The following is a 20489-nucleotide window of genomic DNA, read 5'->3' as shown; positions in this document are numbered from 1 at the left end:
AGAGTATGGTATAGTGTTAATAGACTTTTATAGTCGTTGGCCTGAGTTTAAGTTTGTGAAAGTACCTAATTCGCATAAGATCATTGAATTTTTGGAATCTGTATTTCTCAGAGAGGGTATTCCTGATGAGATACTTACCGACAACGGTAGTCAATTCACATCTTCTCAGTTTTCTGATTTTTTAGTGCTCATGGGCATTAAATATGTTAAGACTTCACTTTATCATCATAGGAGTAATGGTCTTGTTGAGCGCTTTAACAGAGTGATAAAAGAGAATATGCAGTTGGCCAAAGCTGGAGGGTTAAATTGTAAGGGTGAACTAAAAAAATTGTTGTGGGCTGTGCGGACCACACCCAATGCAGATACTGGTGTGTCTCCTTTTGTATTATTGAGGGGAAGAGTTCCAGGAACTAAGTTGAAAAGGAAGTGGATGGGTGAAAGTGGAGTTGATGAGGGATTGATTGAGAAAGTGAGTGGAAAAAGGATTTCTGCTCAGAATAAATACAAAGGTGATCCTAGAAAAACTGTTTGTGTGAAGTTGGGTGATTATGTCAAAATCAAGAGTGCCCGCATTGTTCAGAAAGGTGAATCAAGATTTTCTTATCCTAAGAAAGTCATAAAAATTTGTAAAAATGCTGTTAAATTGGAAGATGGTAATTGGTGGAATAAGGAGAGGTTGTCCTTGGCTCGTGATGTGGAACTTTTGAACAAATCTTTGACGGAGTCCACCAAAGTAAATCAAGAAGCAAGAATGGACCCACGGAAGGACGAGGTTTTGGAAGGTCCTATTAAGAAGGAATGTGAGTCGATGGACATGAAAAGAAAATCCTCAACTAGGAATAAGAGGCTTCCTACGAAGTTCCGTGACTTTGTACTTTCAGTTTAACAAAATGTGTTTTGTTTTTGTGAAGGTTTGGATGTAACTTTGTATGTGTTAAGGGCAAGGATATGTTGGGTTGTCTCTCTGTTCTTATGTCGAGTCTTGTGAGGATTCGAGAACCTTGTCTCGAGACTCGACATAGGACGGGGAAAACGGTTGGATGGGCGACGGTGGCGGAGCTATGAATTGCTGTTCTGCGTATTGTGGATCATACTGAAAATAAATAATACTTACCAGAATCCAAGACTTTTCATTAGTCTCATGGGGCTGCCAGCCACCCAGCACAGAACGCACTCTTCGACCCACCGATTCCTCGAGAGTGGGGTGATCTGCCCTCCGTCTGGTTTGTGTTATGCAAACCTGGCGCAAGGCGTTTTGGTGGTATTTACTTTGAAGCAATTTAGGATTTTCATGGCCAAAGTGATGAAAAGTAGCTCTGTGTGCTACTTTGCTTCCAGGGGTGGTCCATGGGTGGTATAGGAGTATTTTCATGCAACCATTTTTGGGTTGTGATGCAAATAATTCTTTCAGACAGACTTACACCTGAAATTTCATATTACTGAGCATTTATGTTATGTGTTAGTATGGTTGTACAGACAAAACATCGTATTTGAGCATTGCTGCAAAGCAGTTCATTTGTGCAAGTTTTATTAAAACAAAATAGAAATCTATTTACGATGATTTGCTCAAGCATAGAATTTATTTTAGGGGTAGGTTTGAGAAGTGAATTTCTTTATAGGCCGGATAGATTACACTAGCGTTTTCTGTAAATAACTCCACACGCCAGCAGTATGATGCATTGCATGGACACATCTTAATATTGACTGCCATATGATTTGGAGCAGGGAATACTGGGCGTATCATAAGAAAAACTGGCACGTGATGTGAGTTATACATTTGAGGGTTTTGTACAGTGTGGCATAAAGCTATTAAACTGCCTTTTAATGCAGAGTATAATGAATATGCCATTGCGTTGTTTCCCAGTTGAGGGTTCTTGTTACCTAATCTTAAAACAGCGCCTGCCACTCAATGCTTATTGCAGTACTGCTATTTGTACTTTTGCTTTTTTGTGTTTCCATCTCAAACGTATTGTGTCCCTAAATTGCTGTCTGTTGCCATCTGCCCTGTTGCCATGTGTCTCAGCGCATGTCTTGGAGGGTTGCATCTTGAACCTCACATCAGCCCATGCATTTTAGGATATGTTTGGTTTGTGGTTGGAGATGGTTGTGTCGGTTCTGCTGGGTTTGCAGGTTACTCTTCAAATGTAGTATGCTGCCTTTGGTTTTTATGGTGACCAGTGCCTGTGGTGTCATTGTGGTTAGTTGTTGAATATTTTCAGATTCATACCTTCTCTCACTAGCTGCTGCTGTTTTTGTGAGTAGCTTTAAATAAAGCTGTAGGTTGAGTTGAAAACGTACACAGTTAGCAATAGATTTTCTAGGCAATAGTTTTAGTTGCACTGAATTCACCAGTTAGAAGGTGCTGTGTTACCTTAACATGCTATAAGTTTCTTTAAGTATTCTGAGATTTGTTTGATGAATTCTAAGCTCCCAATTTCTGGTGCATTGAGAGGTTTTTTTTTGTATTACGTTTTAATGATGTGTACAAGCAACAATCATAGTATGAAGTGGTTGATCTACCAAACCAACAAAACATCAATTATAGCCTAATACATACTTACAAAGTGTAATAGGTCCAAATCAGTTACTCTTTTTCTACAAGAGTACTCTATAGAAACACTCGCAAGAATGTAACCAAGCTCTGTTGTCTTTCAGAAAAACAACTTTTCTTAGCCATACACAGCATTTTGGATCATTTTCCCAGGTGTCAGTAAGTGTAGTGTAATTTCCTGTGTGCTTCATGTAAGTCTTTTTCAGCAACACTCCAATGAGCAGCAGCTTTAAGCCCCTTGCTGACCCTCATCAGTCTAACCCATGCATGGCTCTTCTTCTCCTACCTGATAGCAGGATAAATACAGAAATTGTTATTGTCACTTTTTACTCCTTTCAATAACTTTACTGTTATCTCTCAGTAGAGTGCTAGTAACCAGCAGGACTATAATATGTGGATAATAACCTGCTCTGTGATTTTCATACCTGGTAGAGGTATATCTCATGGAACTACTTTGAAGCCAAGTATACTGTGTGTCATTTTAAATCTAGCATGTCCAGAACTTGTTTAAACTTGGTGAAGTCAGCTTCTGTTAGTCTTAAACATATTACTTGGACTTAATTAGCCAATCTGGTTGCTGCCTATCGGTCCTCAGCATTGTATGTATAATTCCAAAATCTAATGGCACTTCATACGGCTGACAGCACTTTGTTTAAGACTGTGGACTGTTTTGACAGAAATTTGCACGTCATCTTAGTTGCCTAGGGTAAGGTTGCAAACACCGAGAACTGCCCTCCCTCTAAACTGTTAGTGATAAAGATCATAAATACCCCATTGTTGAAAACATGGCCAATCTCTGTGCTTCCAATGGGAAACATTACGACACTGAAATGTGGCAGCCCCTCTAATAGTGCTTTGTGGTGATATAGACCAGGTGTCTCCAACTAATCATGCACCAGCTACCAGTAGCTCACAGATCCCCAAAGAGTAGCTCACAGCCTGGAGTTCATTTAAAAAAAACACAGAGTCTAATTTTTACTTTTAAAGTTAAGGGAAGGCTGTGTTCAGCTTAATTTATTATCCTCAGGCTTCAGATAGCCGGGTCTGATAATGAGCAGTGTTGGAGTCAGATTTATGACGCAGGGCAGAGAGGTAAAAAAGGTATTGAACTCTTAAATAAAATCCTTGTCAACTCAATATTGGAGGTGAGAACCAAATGATGTTTCTCAATGCTTTTAATTCCGAGAATGTTAAAATGAATCATTAAGGTAACTTAATTTTCTCAAACCTTTTTTCAAAGTGTTGCATTTACCAACAGCAGGCCTCTTGCTTCCAGCATCCAGTAGAACACTGTGTCATATTTATAACTGAGAAATAGTCATTTTTAAATGAGAGAAAGTTAAAGTGCAGAAAAAATTTCCACATATGAACATTTTAGCACTTAAAATTTTTCCCATTAAAAAAAAAAAAAAACACGGTTGTTTTATTTATGTTCTACATGTAACGGTGCCACATATGGTGAACGGTATGTCTGTGCCAAAAGTGCATACAACATAGGATCTCGGATATCCATACACTTATATCCCATTCATATGCACATGTTCATACATTCCCAAAGCTCTCACCGACACACATGACAACCCTGTCATAGTGCCCCTAGTCAAAGTATTTGTTCAAACCACAGCATCTGGCTCTATGGAGATTAGGCATAAATTCAATAACACTGGGCTTGAAGGTTTCTGGTAATAATGTGCAAATTATTTAGCCTTTGGTACCTCACGATGATTTTCACTGATCAGAAGTAGCTCTCACTACAGAAAGGGTTGGGGACCCCTGATATAGACATTGCCTGGCCACTGTCATTGTGTTGTGTTTTAAAATGTGCTATTGTAATTCGTTGTTGGGGGTGGGCAGTGTACCTTTATGGAATGCTGGGTGCGTGGAGTTCTGATGACTTCATCAGCTCCCGAGTCAGTTGCTGTACTTGGAGCTGTGAGGACGTTGGTGTTGATGTGGAAATAAACTTCGTGTTCAGGAATATTCCTTCTCCGTTTTTCCCTTCTTTTGGATACAACATAAATTGGCAACGAGCTTCTATCAACACCATCCGGACTCACGTAACTGTTATGATATTCATTTCTTGTCCTCACACTCGTTTACTTCATTGTTATATTAAGCGGAAATCTTTCAGCTGACAGAGTATGCTGGTGTTTTTAAATCTATTTTGAAGCAGATTACAATCTGTTTGTGTTCGTCATCCTTCTTCGTTCAGGTATTTTGTTAAGGGCCTTTGCCTGCTTGCGCCCGGCAAAGTCCTCTGGTTTCAGTTCCTGTTGCCTAGTTACACCTGATCAACAAACATTCTACTCCGAGGAACCGGTTTAACTCTTCTTTGTTGCTGTAGTTAATGCGACATTGGGTTAAGACATCAAGAATATTTTCTTTACAGAGATTGAAATCTACATATTTTTAAACAACGTGGAGCAAATTCTAGTTCCTGTAGTTTATGTTCCAGGCACGTTCTAGGTTTTGGTTTACAAACAGTGATATATAAATCCGCAAATCGTCAGAGGAATTCTGTGTGCCTCTACTGTGTCTATTCATATAAACAAAGAAAACCTGTGCTGGACTTTCTGCACCAGAAAATAAGAATCCACTATCATGCGGACAGGTGCACAGTAATTCGCGCACTCTTCATTTTAAGTGCACCTTGTGGATTCGTACATATTCTGGTATTTATTTCACTGTTGCTATTGAATGGAGGATATTTCTACGCAATTGCGGATCTTTTCAGTGATTCGCACACTTCTATTCTGACTGCGAGAAAATAAGAATCCACTATCACGCGGACAGGTGCACAGTAATGCGCGCACTCTTCATTTTAAGTGCACCTTGCGGATTCGTACATATTCTGGTATTTATTTCACTGTTGCTATTGAATGGAAGATATTTCTACGCAATTGCGGATCTTTTCAGTGATTCGCACACTTCTATTCTGACTGCAAATTTACAAATTGTATGGACATGTGAACTTAAAATGTTATGCGCACAGTGATTCGCACATTCATCTGCTTTTCTGGATCTGCAGACCTGTGAATCTGTTTGCAATATTTCACGCATGTATCACGACTACTCTACATTGAAGGCGGTTGCAGATTTGTACAGTGATTCGCACACTTATTCAATTTTTATCTTTAGTGGTGTCTTATTAGTCATATACACGTTCATATAGTGTCTATTCCTCGGTATGCAAACAGAAAATTTGCCACTTGCATTTTTGCCTGAACCCGGTATTCCCACGATAAAATGGCAACACTGGTTCAAGTCTTTTGAAAGTTACTTAGTGGCAATAGATGGGGTACATTTTTCTGCGGTTCGAAAGAAGGCGATTTTGTATAATTGCCTTGGTACAGAAGGTCAGAGAATTTTTGATCATCAACCCCAAGTGCAACCTTCATCCAGTGATGGTTGGGATGTTTTTACTGAAGCTGTAAAGAGGTTAGAAAATCATTTTAAGGATGACCTTAGTAGAATAGTTGAAAGACACAAACTTTTGCTCGAAAACAATTCCAACACGAATCGATTGATAATTTTGTAGCTGAGCTTAGGGTATTAGCAGCCACTTGTGAATTTTTAGGACCCCTCGATCAGTACCTAAGAGATCAGTTAGTGGTGAATTGTTATGATTCTAGAATCCAAGAAAATTGTTTATGTTGTAGAAATCCATCTTTGTGTGAAACACTAGAAATTGCTAGAGGCATCGAGCGTTCAGTAACAGCTTCCAGAGAGTTAAGCAAAATGAAAGTAAGTCAGGCAGAAAATGTGAACATAGTTTTACAGAAGTCTAAGACAGTTATGTCGGGCACTCCAGATTTAAAAAAAAAATAATGCTAAAAGTTCACTATGCTTCAGATGTGGTTCTAAGTCACATGTTGCCAATTCCTCAAATTGTCCTGCACTGGGGAAAGTGTGCATAAAATGCAGGAAGTCTGGTCATTTTGCTCGTGTATGCAAGCAATCGCAAAAAGTAATGTTAGTTGAGCATCAGCAAGCCATTGACAAGCTGACAGATGGAGGGGAGGTGGACTTTTCAAAAAGATGTGTTTTGATTGTCGATGATATTAATTCTGATTGCAAATTTTCTAAGGATCCAGTATGTGAAGTTAAAATTAGGGAAGTCAAGCTAAGTGTCACTGTGGATTCAGGCTCACCTACATCAATTGTATCTGATACAAATTATCATTCACATTGGAGTAACCTTCCCTTGTCAGCTCCTGACATAAAAACAGTAGCTTTTGATGGTCAAGAAATTGATATGATGGGGTATTTCTTAGAAAGGATTTGTTATCAGCAGAAGACTATTAGTACAAAAATATATGTAGCCAAGAGAGGGTACAATATTCTGGGGTGGAAAGATCAAGGACAATTTGGGATGGTTCTGAGACCGGGTACTGAACGACCTATCACCCTGATTGAGAAAGTGGACATAAAACTTGATACTCTTAAAGATGTCCTATACAAGCATACTGTGATTTTTAGGGATAAGCTAGGCTCTGTAAAAGGTTATGAGCATAAAATAATTCTCAAACCTGATGCGATACCTGTGGTACACAACGTGCGTAATGTGCCCTTGAGCATCAGAGGGAAGTTAAAGGAGCACCTACGTGAGCTATGTGCTGATGGAGTCATTGAATCGACTAATTCGTCTTAATGGGTTTCTCCGATTGTGGTTGCAGTTAAGAAAACGGGGGATTTGCGATTATGTGTGGACTTGTTCTTTGAACAAAAATATTCTAGTTGATTGTTTCCCGTTGCCCAAAATACAGGAGTTATTGGCACGATTGTGGGGTATGAAAGTGTTCTCCACGATTGACCTCAAGTCCGCCTATCATCAAGTTGAGTTGAGTAGAGAGTCTCGTTCTCTTACAACATTTGACACTCCATTTGGGGCTTACAGATTTTTGCAGATGCCTTTCGGTTTAGCTTCCGCAGCATCTGTGTTTCAGAAGCTAATGTATCAACTGTTTGGGGAAGTACACGGAGTGTTGGCATATCAGGACGATATTCTGATAGTCTCAGAGTCTATTCAGGAACACATAAACAAACTTGATAAAGTCCTAGAAATTCTGGAAGGTCACAGGATTACGGTGAGAAAAGAGAAATGTAAATTCATGGTTGAGACGGTTGAATATTTAGGTCACACAATTTGTGCACAGGGAATCCTACCCAAGAAGGACTTATTAGGGGCTATTGGAAATGCTCCATCTCCTAATGATAAAGACCAGTTGAGATCCTTTTTGGGTCTTTGTGAGTACTACTCGCGATTTGTTCACAATTTTGCGTATCTGACCGAGCCATTAAGGAAGTTGTTGAGGAAGGGTGAGAAATTTCAGTGGCAGGATGAGCAGGCTCAAGCCTTCTTAACTCTTAAGACTCTCATAATTGAGGCTCCTGCTCTTCATCCTTTCAATGAAGACGTACCTTCTGTCATTACTGTGGATGCGAGTGGGATTGGCCTAGGAGCTGTTTTAAGTCAAATGATAGGAGGCAAGGAATTTACCATAGCTTTTGCGTCCAGACGACTTTCTGAGGCCGAAGTGAATTATAGCACAATCGAGAGGGAGGCACTAGCTTGTGTTTGGGGTGTCAACCATTTTTCAATGTATGTTTGGGGGAGAGAATTTACTTTGGAAACAGATCACACGCCATTGGTTTATCTATGGAATGACAAAATTTTCAATAAGACTAGTCCTAGATTGACCAGGTTGTTGGCTAAACTGTATGAGTTTAATATGAAAATGAAACATATTCCTGGGGAGAACAATGGTAGAGCAGATTTTCTTTCCAGGTGTCCGGTTCACAATCCAATTGAGGGGAAGCAAATGGAGGATGAGGATGTCATGGTGGGAATGATAGACGGAGTGTTTGTTTCTGGGGAAGTCATTTCCAGGCAGGTTTGGGCGGAAGCTATGAACAAGGACAATTCTCTATTGCTTCTTAAAACATATATTTGTGAGGGTTGGCCGGCAGGGAATGGTGTTTTAGAAGTAATAAAACCTTTTTGTAAGGTTAGAGAGGAATTGAACGTGGAGGACGACCTTGTCATGAGGGGGGAACGTTTGGTACCCCCTAATGAATTAAGGCACAAGTTGATACAGCTGGCTCATGATGGGCATGTTGGAATCACTGGCACAAGGAAGAGGTTGCGTTTATATTATTGGTGGCCGGGTATGGACACAGAGGTGGAATTTGCAGTTAAGAATTGTAGCATTTGCAAGGGGGTGGATAAAGGTTTGCATACTAGAGAAGTGCCTTTGTGTCCTGTACCGTTTCCTGATAAACCTTGGCAGAAATTGGGATTGGATTTCATTGGATTAGTTGGGGGTTACAATGACGGAAAGAAATATGTGTTGGTTGCAGTAGATTATCATTCCAAATGGGTTTCGTACAAGTTTTTAAGAGAACCTAATACCACCAATGTGATTGGATTTTTAAAAGAGATCTTTCATTGGGAGGGTATTCCCAGGTTTTTTGTCACAGATAACTGGGTGCAATTTGTATCGCACCAGATGGTTGAATTTCTGAGAAGACTTAATATTAAGCATCTTACAACTGCATTGTATAGTCCGCAGGGTAATGGGCTTGTTGAGAGAGTAAATAGATTACTCAAGGAAACTATTCAATTGGCCATCAGGTCAGGGAAGAGTATACAGGAGATGGTGGCAGAAAGGATATGGTGTTATCACAACACACCACATTCTTCTACTGGTGTTGCTCCTTTTGTACTTTTGAAGGGTAGACATTCTTGCAATGAACTGTCTCCAGAGTGGGTTGTACAGGAAACTTTAGGGGGTGTTGTTGCTTCTGATATCAGTCAGGTGAAAGACAAGGTGATTAAGCAACAGGTCAAGAGCAAATTGAGATATGCCGATCTGAAAAGAGTTAAGGAGGTTCAATTTGGTATAGGTGATGTAGTTAGAGTAAAAAAACCTCAGGGAAAGGGATTGTCAAGTTTTTTTCCCCACTGCCAAGTTGGTCAGAGTATCCAAACATTCTGTTATGATTGAGGGTGGCAAATGGTGGAATAAGAGGAATGTGGCGAAAGTGACAGATGTAGCCCCTGGGGTAAAACATTCAGGTGTTTGGGCTGATGTTGAGTTGAAAGATAGTGGTTATGATGGCGGTGCCTTAGATAGAGGATCAGGTGAGAATGTGGGGTGTGGTAGTTCTCCACATGAAAGAGGATGTGTGTTTTCTGGGCAATTTAGTGATCTAGGAAGAGGGTCAGGAGAAGACATACGAGAAAATAACATGCATGACGGTCGTGGAAATTTTGCCATAAGAAATACTGCGGGGTGATGGGTGAGGGTGAAGTTGAAAGGTTGGAGGAAGGTGCTAATCTGGAGGGTGTGATGGGTAGGCCCAAAAGAAATGCTGTTAGACCCAAATATTTAAATCAGTTTGTGACGTATTAGGTATGTAGGGAGGCAGTGGGATATTGCCTTTATTGCTTATGTACAACTTTCCGTTATTGCCTATGTATAACTTGTTTTTCATTTCTTAGTCTATGTATGGAATGTTTAGAATGTTTATTGGGATTTTTCATTTCCAATGTATCTTTTGTATATTTTATTGTAGCATAGTAGGGAATGTGTAACATATATGTTTGTATTTGTTCTGTTTGTTAAGGGGGAAGGAAGATGTGTTGTGTTTTAAAATGTTCTATTGTAATTCGTTGTTGGGGGTGGGCAGTGTACCTTTATGGAATGCTGGGTGCGTGGAGTTCTGATGACTTCATCAGCTCCCGAGTCAGTTGCTGTACTTGGAGCTGTGAGGACGTTGGTGTTGATGTGGAAATAAACTTCGTGTTCAGGAATATTCCTTCTCCGTTTTTCCCTTCTTTTGGATACAACACATTGTCTGTGAACGTAGAGATGCCATATACTTTAACATGCCACCCAATTATCATTTACCTTCTAAGATTTGGTTTTGTCCTGAAAATCACTCTGTTTTTCAAACACCTTAGTTGTGTTTTATTTTTATTGTAACATTATTTGTTCCTAAACTATGGACATGATGAAGTGAAATGTAGTGATTAATTGTCTTGCTGTGCCATAGGACTTAAGCCACAACTCACTGACCAAGGCCAACGAGGTCATTACCATTATGTGTTGTTGCTTGTGTTTCTATTCAGGTGAATGTGGACTCTGGTATATATTGGTATTTTTTTTTTTTTTTCTTTTTTCTTTTTTTTTTAGCAGGATCAATGCCAATTTCCATAAGAATGATCATTGTTTGTAGTGGCACTGTCCACTAAAAAGATGGACTGCATTGCTACCCACAGTAATTACCAGTGGCTGGAATTTATTCAAGTGTTACTTTTTTTTTTTAACATTTCAACAGATATATAGTGTATACTTTCCTGCGTATAGATTTGGACATTACAAGTACTTTTTTTTTTAATCCCCGTAGAGGAGATTCCTGAACACATAAGATGCAGAGTAATGAAGACAATATTGGAAAGCTATCTGATACTCCAGAAGAACCAGAAATGATGCCAAACAGTAATTCGAAATAGAACAATCTCAGTAAGAGGTAGAGAATCTTGTACATGACCAGACGTATCCTTTAAGAACATCAAGTGCAATCCAGCCGCTTCAAGAAGCCGAGGATATCCATGCTGGTGGTCCCAAAGCATCCAAATAAATAAAAATCACAACAATTTCACTAGCAGAACACACCCAATATTAAAACATGGTAGATAACACCATTTTACTGAGATAATTATCAGGTAGTTACAACAGTGCTCCTCTCTCTGACATGATAATATCAATGCTGTGGTGTTAGTCCATCATAATCACTGTTTTGACTGGGCCAGTCAGTCTGTAGAAATAGACCATCGGTATACAAACCAGGAATTGTGAAGTATACATCTGAAAGTTCAAAGAACACAATGTTACTTGCAATGCAGAACATTATTCTAGAATATAACACCTTGGTAATGAGTTTTGTTCTTTGTGTATTTTATAAATATTGTCCAAGAAACAGACTATTTAAGCTGTGAGTTTAGTTCTCTGCACACATGCTAGAAAGTTCTTAATGCAGGTTTAAGACATAGCTCCTGATAGAAAGATCATACATATGATATCAGTCTTGCAAGAATTTCAGTAACTATTCAACATTATTAAGAACAGATACACTGCAAATACTAAACATATCTAGTGAATATTAAAATATAGTAAGTGACTCAGTAGGCAAACACATTAACATGATTTATGCCAAAATATAACTGACGGGTTGACTGTAAACCCCAAATAAAAACTTACAACGTAACAGGAGCTTTGGCTTCTCCTTAGTACAAAAGTAGCATCACCAAGCTTGCACGGGGGGCGGGACCCATGAGGACAGAGTGAATGTGGCAAGAGTGTTCATCAGCCATCACAGCTAAGGGTTCATTAACAAACAAAAACAGAAGACATAGCATAAAGGTTCTGTGTTTATGAGAAGGGTTTTAATCACTCATCACCCCCTATACTGCCACCAGTAAAAAATCAACAGAAAATGTATTTAGCTGTAATGAATGAAAGATGACTTATAATGAGTCATCAGCTCTGTGGGGCAAATATCGAACACAGACAGCAGAAAACACAGACACATACAGTAAAAATGGCAAGAGCTTTAGTCTTGCAGCAAACCTAACATTCCATCAGCGAACACACACAGAAGAAAAAGCATACACCTGCAGTGAATGTGGAAAGGTCTTTACTTGTGCATCAGACCTAACCACCCATTTGCAATGGCATACAGGAGAGAAAGCATATACATGCAGTGAATGTGGAAAGAGCTTTACTCGTTTATCAACTGTAAAGATCCACCAGCGTATTCACACAGGGGAAAAACCTTATACTTGCAGTGACTGTGGAAAGAGCCTTCGTACATCTACAAATCTGAAGAGCCACCAGCTAACACACACAGGGGAAAAACCTTACACTTGCAGTGAATGTGGAAAGAGCTTTACAGAAGCATCAGCTGTAAAGAAGCACCAGCGAATGCACTCAGGGGAAAAACCTTACTCTTGCAGTGAATGTGGAAAGAGATTTACAGAAGCATCAGCTGTAAGGAAGCACCAGCGAATGCACACAGGGGAAAAACCTTACATGTGCAGTGAATGTGGAAAAAGCTTTATGGCAGCATCAGCTGTAAAGAAGCATGAGCGCGTGCACACAGGGGAAAAACCTTACACTTGCAGTGAATGTGGAAAGAGCTTTAGTACATCTACGTACCTAAAGAGCCACCAGCTAACACACACAGGAGAAAAACCATACACATGCAGTGAATGTGGAAAGAGCTTTACTGAAGCATCAGGCCTAACCATCCATCTGCGATGGCATACAGGAGAAAAACCATACACTTGCAGTGAATGTGAAAAGAGCTTTATTTCTTTACCGACTTTAAAGAAGCACAAGCGAATGCACACAGGAGAAAAACCTTACACTTGCAGTGAATGCGGACAAAGCTTTAGTAGATCTGTGTATCTAAAGAGACACGAGCTATCGCACACAGGGGAAAAGCCATACACATGCAGTGAATGTGGAAAGAGCTTTAGTAGATCTACGTATCTGAAGAGTCACGAGCTAACACACACAGGGGAAAAACCATACACATGCAGTGAATGTGGAAAGAGCTTTACTCACGCATCACACCTAACAATCCATCTGCGAAGGCATACAGGAGAAAAACCATTCACATGCAGCGAATGTGGAAAGAGCTTTACTGAAGCATCAGGCCTAGCCGTCCATCTGCGATGGCACACAGGAGAAAAACCATACACTTGTAGCGAATGTGGAAAGAGCTTTACTCAAGCAGCACACCTAACCAGCCATCTGCAATGGCATACTGGAGAAAAGCCACACACATGCAGTGAATGTGGAAAGAGCTTTAGTAGATCTACGCATCTAAGGAGCCACCAGCTAACACACAGGAGAAAAACTACACATGCAGTGAATTTGGAATGAACTTTATTCATTTACCAAGTATAAAGGTCCACTAGCACATGCACATGGGAAAACCCATACACATGGAGTGAATCTGGAAATTTCTTCACTTGAGCATCAGTCCTAACCATCCATCTGCAAAAGCATGTAGCAGAGAAATCATACACTTGCAGTGAATGTGGAAAGAGGTTTAGTAAATCCACACTTCCAAAGAGCCACCATCAAACACACATGGGAAAAATATACATATTTAGAGAATGTGAAAAGAACTGCACTCAATCATCAAACCTAACCATCCATCTGCAATGGCATACAGAAGAAAAAATATATAAATGCAGTAAATGTTGAAAGAGCTTCAGTAAATCCATGTGCCTAAATGCTCTGCACCTTAACACACAAACAGAAAAAAACACACACAAGCAGTGAATGTTTAAAGAGCTTTACTCAAGCATCAGTCCTAACCATCCAGCCTTGAAGGCATACAGAAGAAAAAACATCCAGTTGCAGTGAAGGTAGAATGGGCTTTGCTAACTCAACATACCTAAAATGCCACCTTCAATCACACATAGGAAAAACAACATAAAATATGTAATATGGTTCCATCATTCATAAAGTATAAGACACCTCCTGCAATCCCACAGATGCAGTAAATGAAGGAAGATCTTGCATGGTTTATTATGCATAGTGGTCAATTAGTGAACACAAAAAAAGCAAAAATAACATTTTGTTGTAATGGATATGGAAAGAGCTTTAATGTTTTTTGCAACTACATGTGCATCAGCAAATATACACAGGGAAACTCATAAATACACATCAAATAGGGTGTGTTTTGACCTGTCATGAAATGATAAAATTGATGTTGGCAACACATTGAAGAAAATAATTTTGGCTACAGTAAATGTGGCAGGGTTTCATTTACTTTTAAGCATGCAGAATTGTAAGGGTTATGAAGAAACTTGCCAGTGTCTGTGCACTTTCTAGCTTTGGGGAAACACAATATGTTGAAATAAACCTGGCACTGTGGAAATTGCCTTGTGCATGTTGTAGGGTGAGATAGTTCTTCAATCTTATTATTGAGTATATTGGTAATCTTTGACATTGTTAACTATAAGGCACATTTTTCTATTCCATCCATGCGCGTGGGGATGGTGGATGTCTTAATGAATTATGTAAACATTGAGGTACAGGTATATTTTAGTGTGTAACCTTTGCTATTCTTTGTAGGATAATAATAGGTAACCATGTATTATGGTCCTGTATTTCCATCTTAAGGTTTTGATGATATCATAAATCACAAGGCCAAAGGCCATGTGGTTTGTAACTGATACCAGATCCCTTAGATGGGAATGTAGGGTCATGTCATGAATATTAGCTACTTTGCATTTGTTATATTACATGATGTTTTTTGTGGCAGTCGGGTTGAAAAATGTATTGTTTCCAAATGGGAATGTTTACTAAAAACGAAGTGGAGTCTGCATAAGGGAGATATTTTTAATGCTGTTCTCCGCATTAATTCAATAGTATAAGAATGGGCAGATATAAAATTTCAAGAATAGAATATTGAACCAACAAAAGACAATAGTAAAGCTCTGTAGACTGAGTTGAGGCTGTCCACTTGCTGATAAAACCCATATTTCAGTAGGCCCATGAAATGTGTCCAGAACCCCTCAATATCAGTATAGGAGCATATGACAGGATGATAGGTTATTTGCTTTTCTTCTATAAAAGTATGATGTTCTTTCATTGCTCCGATCTGGGAATGTTGTATGCTTGCAAATAGAAGAGTACAATAGAAGAGTACAATATGTTAAGGACAGGATATATATCAATCTTTTTATGTATATTATTTCTTTATTTTTTGTAATTATGATGTGTAGTGTAATCATATGACACCATCTCGCAACAACTTTTCAAGTCTTAGACTTTCTTTTAAAAGCTTTTTTTTTAATGGACTGTTAGTTTCTATTAAAAAAAGAACCATGATTACAATACCTGCAATGTACTAATATAATAAATGAAATGCTGTCAAGCAGCATTCACATGGCATTGATTCATCTGGCCATCCTCATTGTGTCCCACTATTTATATTTAACAGAAGATAATAATTCAGAATGCATTTTTTTAAACTTTTTTTCAATGTTTGATTTCACTTACTGTTGGCAATCTTGTCATATCTGAAAATAACAATCCAGTTTAGAACATTTTTCCCTACTTTGTGCAAAGATTACACTTTAGCATAGATATTGTCTACTTTCTGCTTTGTTGGGCAATACTGCTTAAAGGACTTCATGTTAATACATTTTACTCTTTTTAAACAGCAGTTTTTACTTTCATAGCATTCGATCTGTAGTGCACACTCTGACACAAAAATGCTTTTGGAGACATAAACTCATTCCTTTATTCCTGATAAACTTATGGAGAAGCAGCATTCACTTTCCAAGTTCAACAGACTGGACTGTAACAAACCCACCTCGGATGGGGGAAATAATTGTGCTTTTTTGTTTAAAAAAATAACTTGCTGTTCAAAGCTGTAGATAATTTATAGCACTTCCTAAACCTTCTCCTTTCTTTGAAAAATGCTAAACTAAGTATGGGCCCATGCATTGTTCACACTGTGAACTTCCATTCTAACTTGATACAGTCGTCTCTCAGTTGACATTGATTTCTGTGCTGCGAATGAGGGTCCAGTTAGGAGATTGTGTTAACTATCTGCCACACTGGAGAGCTTTACTCTCTCTACAGAAGGTAGCTCTGTGGAAGACCCAATATAATATACAAATTATTTTTGTTTCATTGTATTTGTTGAATAAGAAAGCTGTTATTCAGCAAATACTTCATGGTGATGAGGCCTTTTCTCTGAAATATTGCCTTTGAAACTACTGCTAAATGTTAAATAAAAAGTCCTAATCATGTAAATATGTATGTTGATGCACAGGATGTAATATGTTGTGTATGTTGGAAGGGGGTTATGCCTTTCGGGTTGGGAAATTGTCAGTTATTCATCCATCAGTAAAGTTAATAGGTAACAAATTACCCTAAGCAGCTTTCCATTGTATGATTTGTCATGCTGTACTCTGGTGTGAATTAGTTATTGGCAGTGTTATGTAACCATAACCAAAGCACAAGAAGTTACATCTGTGCAATGGGGTGGGTTGCCAGAGAGCTGCTGCCCAAGGTGGCCACACTGCACTAAGCTCCTGTGGCCAGAGTCTAAAATCCACCTCCATCCTACATGCTCAAAAACACCAAACAACGGCATACCCAAGTAGCGTGCTTTCTGCTGATTCTGGAAAGCAATAAATCTGCTGCCTGGATGGATAGGTGGGCCTGGATCACCTCTGTCTCAGTGTGACTGGTGCTTGCTGATGCTGAGGCCAGGGAGGTCACTTGGCGTGACTGCAGAGCTGAGCAAAGATGGGGATCATCAAGCTAGTCCTGCCCTAGTTGCTCATGATGGCTGAGCGGTCTAATGGAATGAAGAGGACCAGGCAATAATTACATTTGGCAGCAATACACCTCCATGTGTGTTCCACCAGAGGGGCCATCATTGAGTGGCCCTCTGGCAGAGCCCTGCACTGGTGACAGCCTGATTGGGCCTGGAAGAGCTCATGGGTGGACTTCACTGACCTGGGCAGTGGCACAGATCACTATCATCTTCTGGCCAGCATCTTTGTGCCCTGTTGAAGGTGGGAGACAAAATGTATGAGAACACAGCTACGAAAAGCAAACAAGGGAGGACTAGGTTATCACTGGGTCCTATAGTGTCTAGGAAAGAATTGGCGTGACCACTCCAGAATGCTCATCGGAGCCCCACTTTATGCTGTGTGTCACAAAACCAGATTCTGACAACAGCAGAGTTGCATCTGTCCACTAGTTGCAGGTGCTAATGAGTATCGTTACATACTTTACCTGTCGGAGTAATGGTGCATTGCTGGGCCTGTGTCCACAGTGTTGAGGCTCTGTGGGCCACAGGGATTATAACTCACCTAGGTGAAAATGAGATTGAACTGCTGAACCCAATGTTGCCCCACTCTTGAGGGTTGTGTTTAGTACCAGTATCGATAAGAGACTCAAAGCCTGGTTAGGAGTGGGTCAGTTAGTTCTGACCATTTTTTAAAGTCCTGATTACACATGGGATGAAATTATGAGATGAAAGCTATTTAAGTCTTGCAGTAATTTTCAGATGTGTTAAATACCTCAAGGTCCGTTACATTTCAAGCTTGCTGAAATTTGAGAGGGTAAATATGTGCGTTCATCATTAGGCTGCTTCGCATTCGGCTGGCACTGCACTGCCCAACAGGCCATGCAAGAGGGCTCCTGGCTGGCAGAGGATAGTAGGTTGCGGGCAAGACACTATGTGGGACCAGTTTTTTCCTCTGCTAAGTGTGGTTCCCTACCTAGCCCTAAGGGGCAATACTGAATCTCCAACAATATTGGAACCCATCTGTCCTATGCTGCAGCAGGTATAGATCACACACATTGATTAGGGGCACTCATCTTGCAGATTTTGAATACAAGCTAGGTGTAGGGTAGGGATTAACCTCTTGGTCCTGAAAAAATCCCAAAGGTCCAGTCAGGCCATAAGGCATGAAAAATGTTGACCCTACGTTTCTCATTTTGAAGCTGTTTAGGTCCATTAAACCTTGCAACAGCCTTTTTTTTTCTTTAAATCTCTGTCAAGGTGAGCACCTCATGTAAATTAATTTGGTACCCCTTAGACAGTTTTAATCAACCTAGCACCCCACCCTACACTCACTATACCCTCAAGTACACTCATCATTGTGGCAAAACATCAGAAGATCTCTGATAAAGAACCCCCCTGCAGGGCCCGTTGGACATTGCAGCACTGGCTCAACAAGGAGCAGGCCAATGATAAAGCAATATGCCCATTTGGGTGTGTGAGGGCTCTTTCTTCTGACCACTCTGATCCTTTGATCTGGTGATTCAGCCCCTTCTCTGGTTCTAACTGATAACTTCACATTTCCATAGGAACAGCATTCCTTTCTTGCATCCTTAGAATATTAACACAGACCTGCAACATTCACCATCATAATGGCGTGGCTCTCAAATATCACAAATGAGCATCATCTTACTTGACCATTGCAACCAGAATCTGAGGACTTGGGAGCCCTAACACTGACAAACCCGTTAGTCACAGGAAAATGACTACCACACCTCACTAACACCCTATGCAGTTGGGGGATAGCAGAGTTTTATCTCATCCGACACTGAAGCAAGTGGATCGCCTGAAACCAAACATGGTTAAATCAGATCAGTGCTAGTCCAAACTGTGCTACAAGCACATAGGTGTGATGAAGCATGGAAAAACAGATACGAGGTGGGGGTTACTTCCCTCAATGGCAAGATGGACACAGGCAGTATTTTTTTTTTGTTGATAAAGAACTTTATTGTTGTTTTTTGCAAAAACAAACACAAAGTAGGTCACACTCCCGCTCCCTCAAGCATGATGCCATGCAATATCGTTAATTTGACACAGATAACACTGACTCATGCTGAGCAGTAATTATTACTAACGGTGACAGATCGCTCCACACTGTGCTCCTTACGGCCCAATCCCAGAACCCACACCCCAGGTGGCCTCCCACTTCCTTCCACACTCTCTTGTATTTGGTCGGGCACCTTCTTGCTTCATACACAGGTTTTTTCCGCTAGGCACACAAGTCTACTCCACAGTGCCGCTTGGCCATTGTTGGCTCCGCCTCCGCTTTCCTGTCAGCCACAATGTCTCTTTTGGCCACCAAACAGGCCACTCCCAGGAAAATCCGATCAGCTCTGCTAGACCCCACTCCCTCCATGACCCCCAGTAAGAGCGGCAGTGGGGCCGCGGCCACCTCCACTTGCAAGACCCTCATAATTTCAGTCACCACTGCCTGCCAGTAGGAGGCAATACTTGGGCAGGTCCATACCATGTGGTAAAAGTCAGTGTCAGTGCAGCGGGGACAGTCAGCACAGGAACTGAGGCCCGCCTTATACAGTCTGATGGGCGTGAGGTATGCTGTATGTAGTTAGTATGTCTGCAAGGTGTGAAAACAGGTGGCCATGGCCATGGTCAGGGTCCTAGGGGCCATCAGCTCTTCCCTCCAGTCCTCCTCATCCATGGGGCCCAACCACTCCTCCAAACGTAGATTGGTTGTACAGTGACTGAGCTGTGTTGGTAATTAGAGAGTGGTAGATCCGCGACACCCCCCCCAACCCAGGCCCCCCATCAGTACCTTTGCCTCCATTGGACTGAACTCGGGGAGGAGCTCACCAGACTGGTTATACACACGTAACGCATGCCGGAGTTGCAGGTATTTGTGGAACTGGGTCCTATTAAGCAAATAATGCCGCTGAAGCTCCTCAAAGGACCGCATATGCGACCCCCTCCCAGACATCCCCAAGTAGTGAGATTCCTATGAGGTCCCATTTTTTAAACCCTTCCAGGGCCGAGACCTCCGCCAACCATCTCCCGTGCCACAGCGGGGTCTGCTGGGTGAGGCGGGCCCACCAACCGGTTACTCTCTGAGCCTCACGCCAGTTCGACACAGACAGTATTAGAGCTGTACTACTGGACCTGAACACTGGCCTGTCCCTCATAGATGGAAAAACGTCTTATAGACTGTGCGCATAGACCAGCGGTCTTCAAACATTTTAATGCCACCCCACCCACACTCCATCAATGGAAATACAAATCATCAGGCCTCCTTCTGAATTTTTCACAGTTATTCTGTTAAATTGACAGTGTTTACATATGTCTAGATATATTTAAACATTGTAGTTAAGTCCTGTTACAGTTTTAAAAATGTAATCAAATACATGATTGCCAAATATACTATTCTGGTCAGGCAGGCATTACTAACATGTAAAAGTATCCACAGTGTGATTATTAGAAATGGGGCCGGACTTTTGAAGAATATTTGGAACCCCCTTCCCTTTTGACACCTACTCCCAGCCAGGATATAAATGATAAAATATATTAGTGATGGCTCATTAGAAAGTAATTT

The 20489-nt window shown here is 40.6% G+C and overlaps 2 protein-coding genes and 1 pseudogene across 7 annotated transcripts in view; all 3 read left to right on the top strand.

Annotated features, from left to right (window-relative positions):
- LOC138248906 (zinc finger protein 420-like) overlaps positions 1-15535 on the top strand; it is a 78132-nt pseudogene extending 62597 nt beyond the window's left edge.
- Positions 1-20489, top strand: part of LOC138248900 (zinc finger protein 420-like) — a 461504-nt gene that overhangs the window by 62596 nt on the left and 378419 nt on the right. The gene's annotated exons all lie outside the window — the stretch shown is intronic.
- LOC138248904 (zinc finger protein 420-like) overlaps positions 1-20489 on the top strand; it is a 138587-nt gene that overhangs the window by 62595 nt on the left and 55503 nt on the right. The window lies entirely within an intron of this gene.

This window comes from Pleurodeles waltl, chromosome 8, assembly GCF_031143425.1.
Source record: "Pleurodeles waltl isolate 20211129_DDA chromosome 8, aPleWal1.hap1.20221129, whole genome shotgun sequence".
NCBI classification, from domain to species: domain Eukaryota; kingdom Metazoa; phylum Chordata; class Amphibia; order Caudata; family Salamandridae; genus Pleurodeles; species Pleurodeles waltl.
The sequence above is the reverse complement of the archived record's forward strand: the minus strand, read 5'-3'. Positions and strand labels throughout refer to the sequence as shown.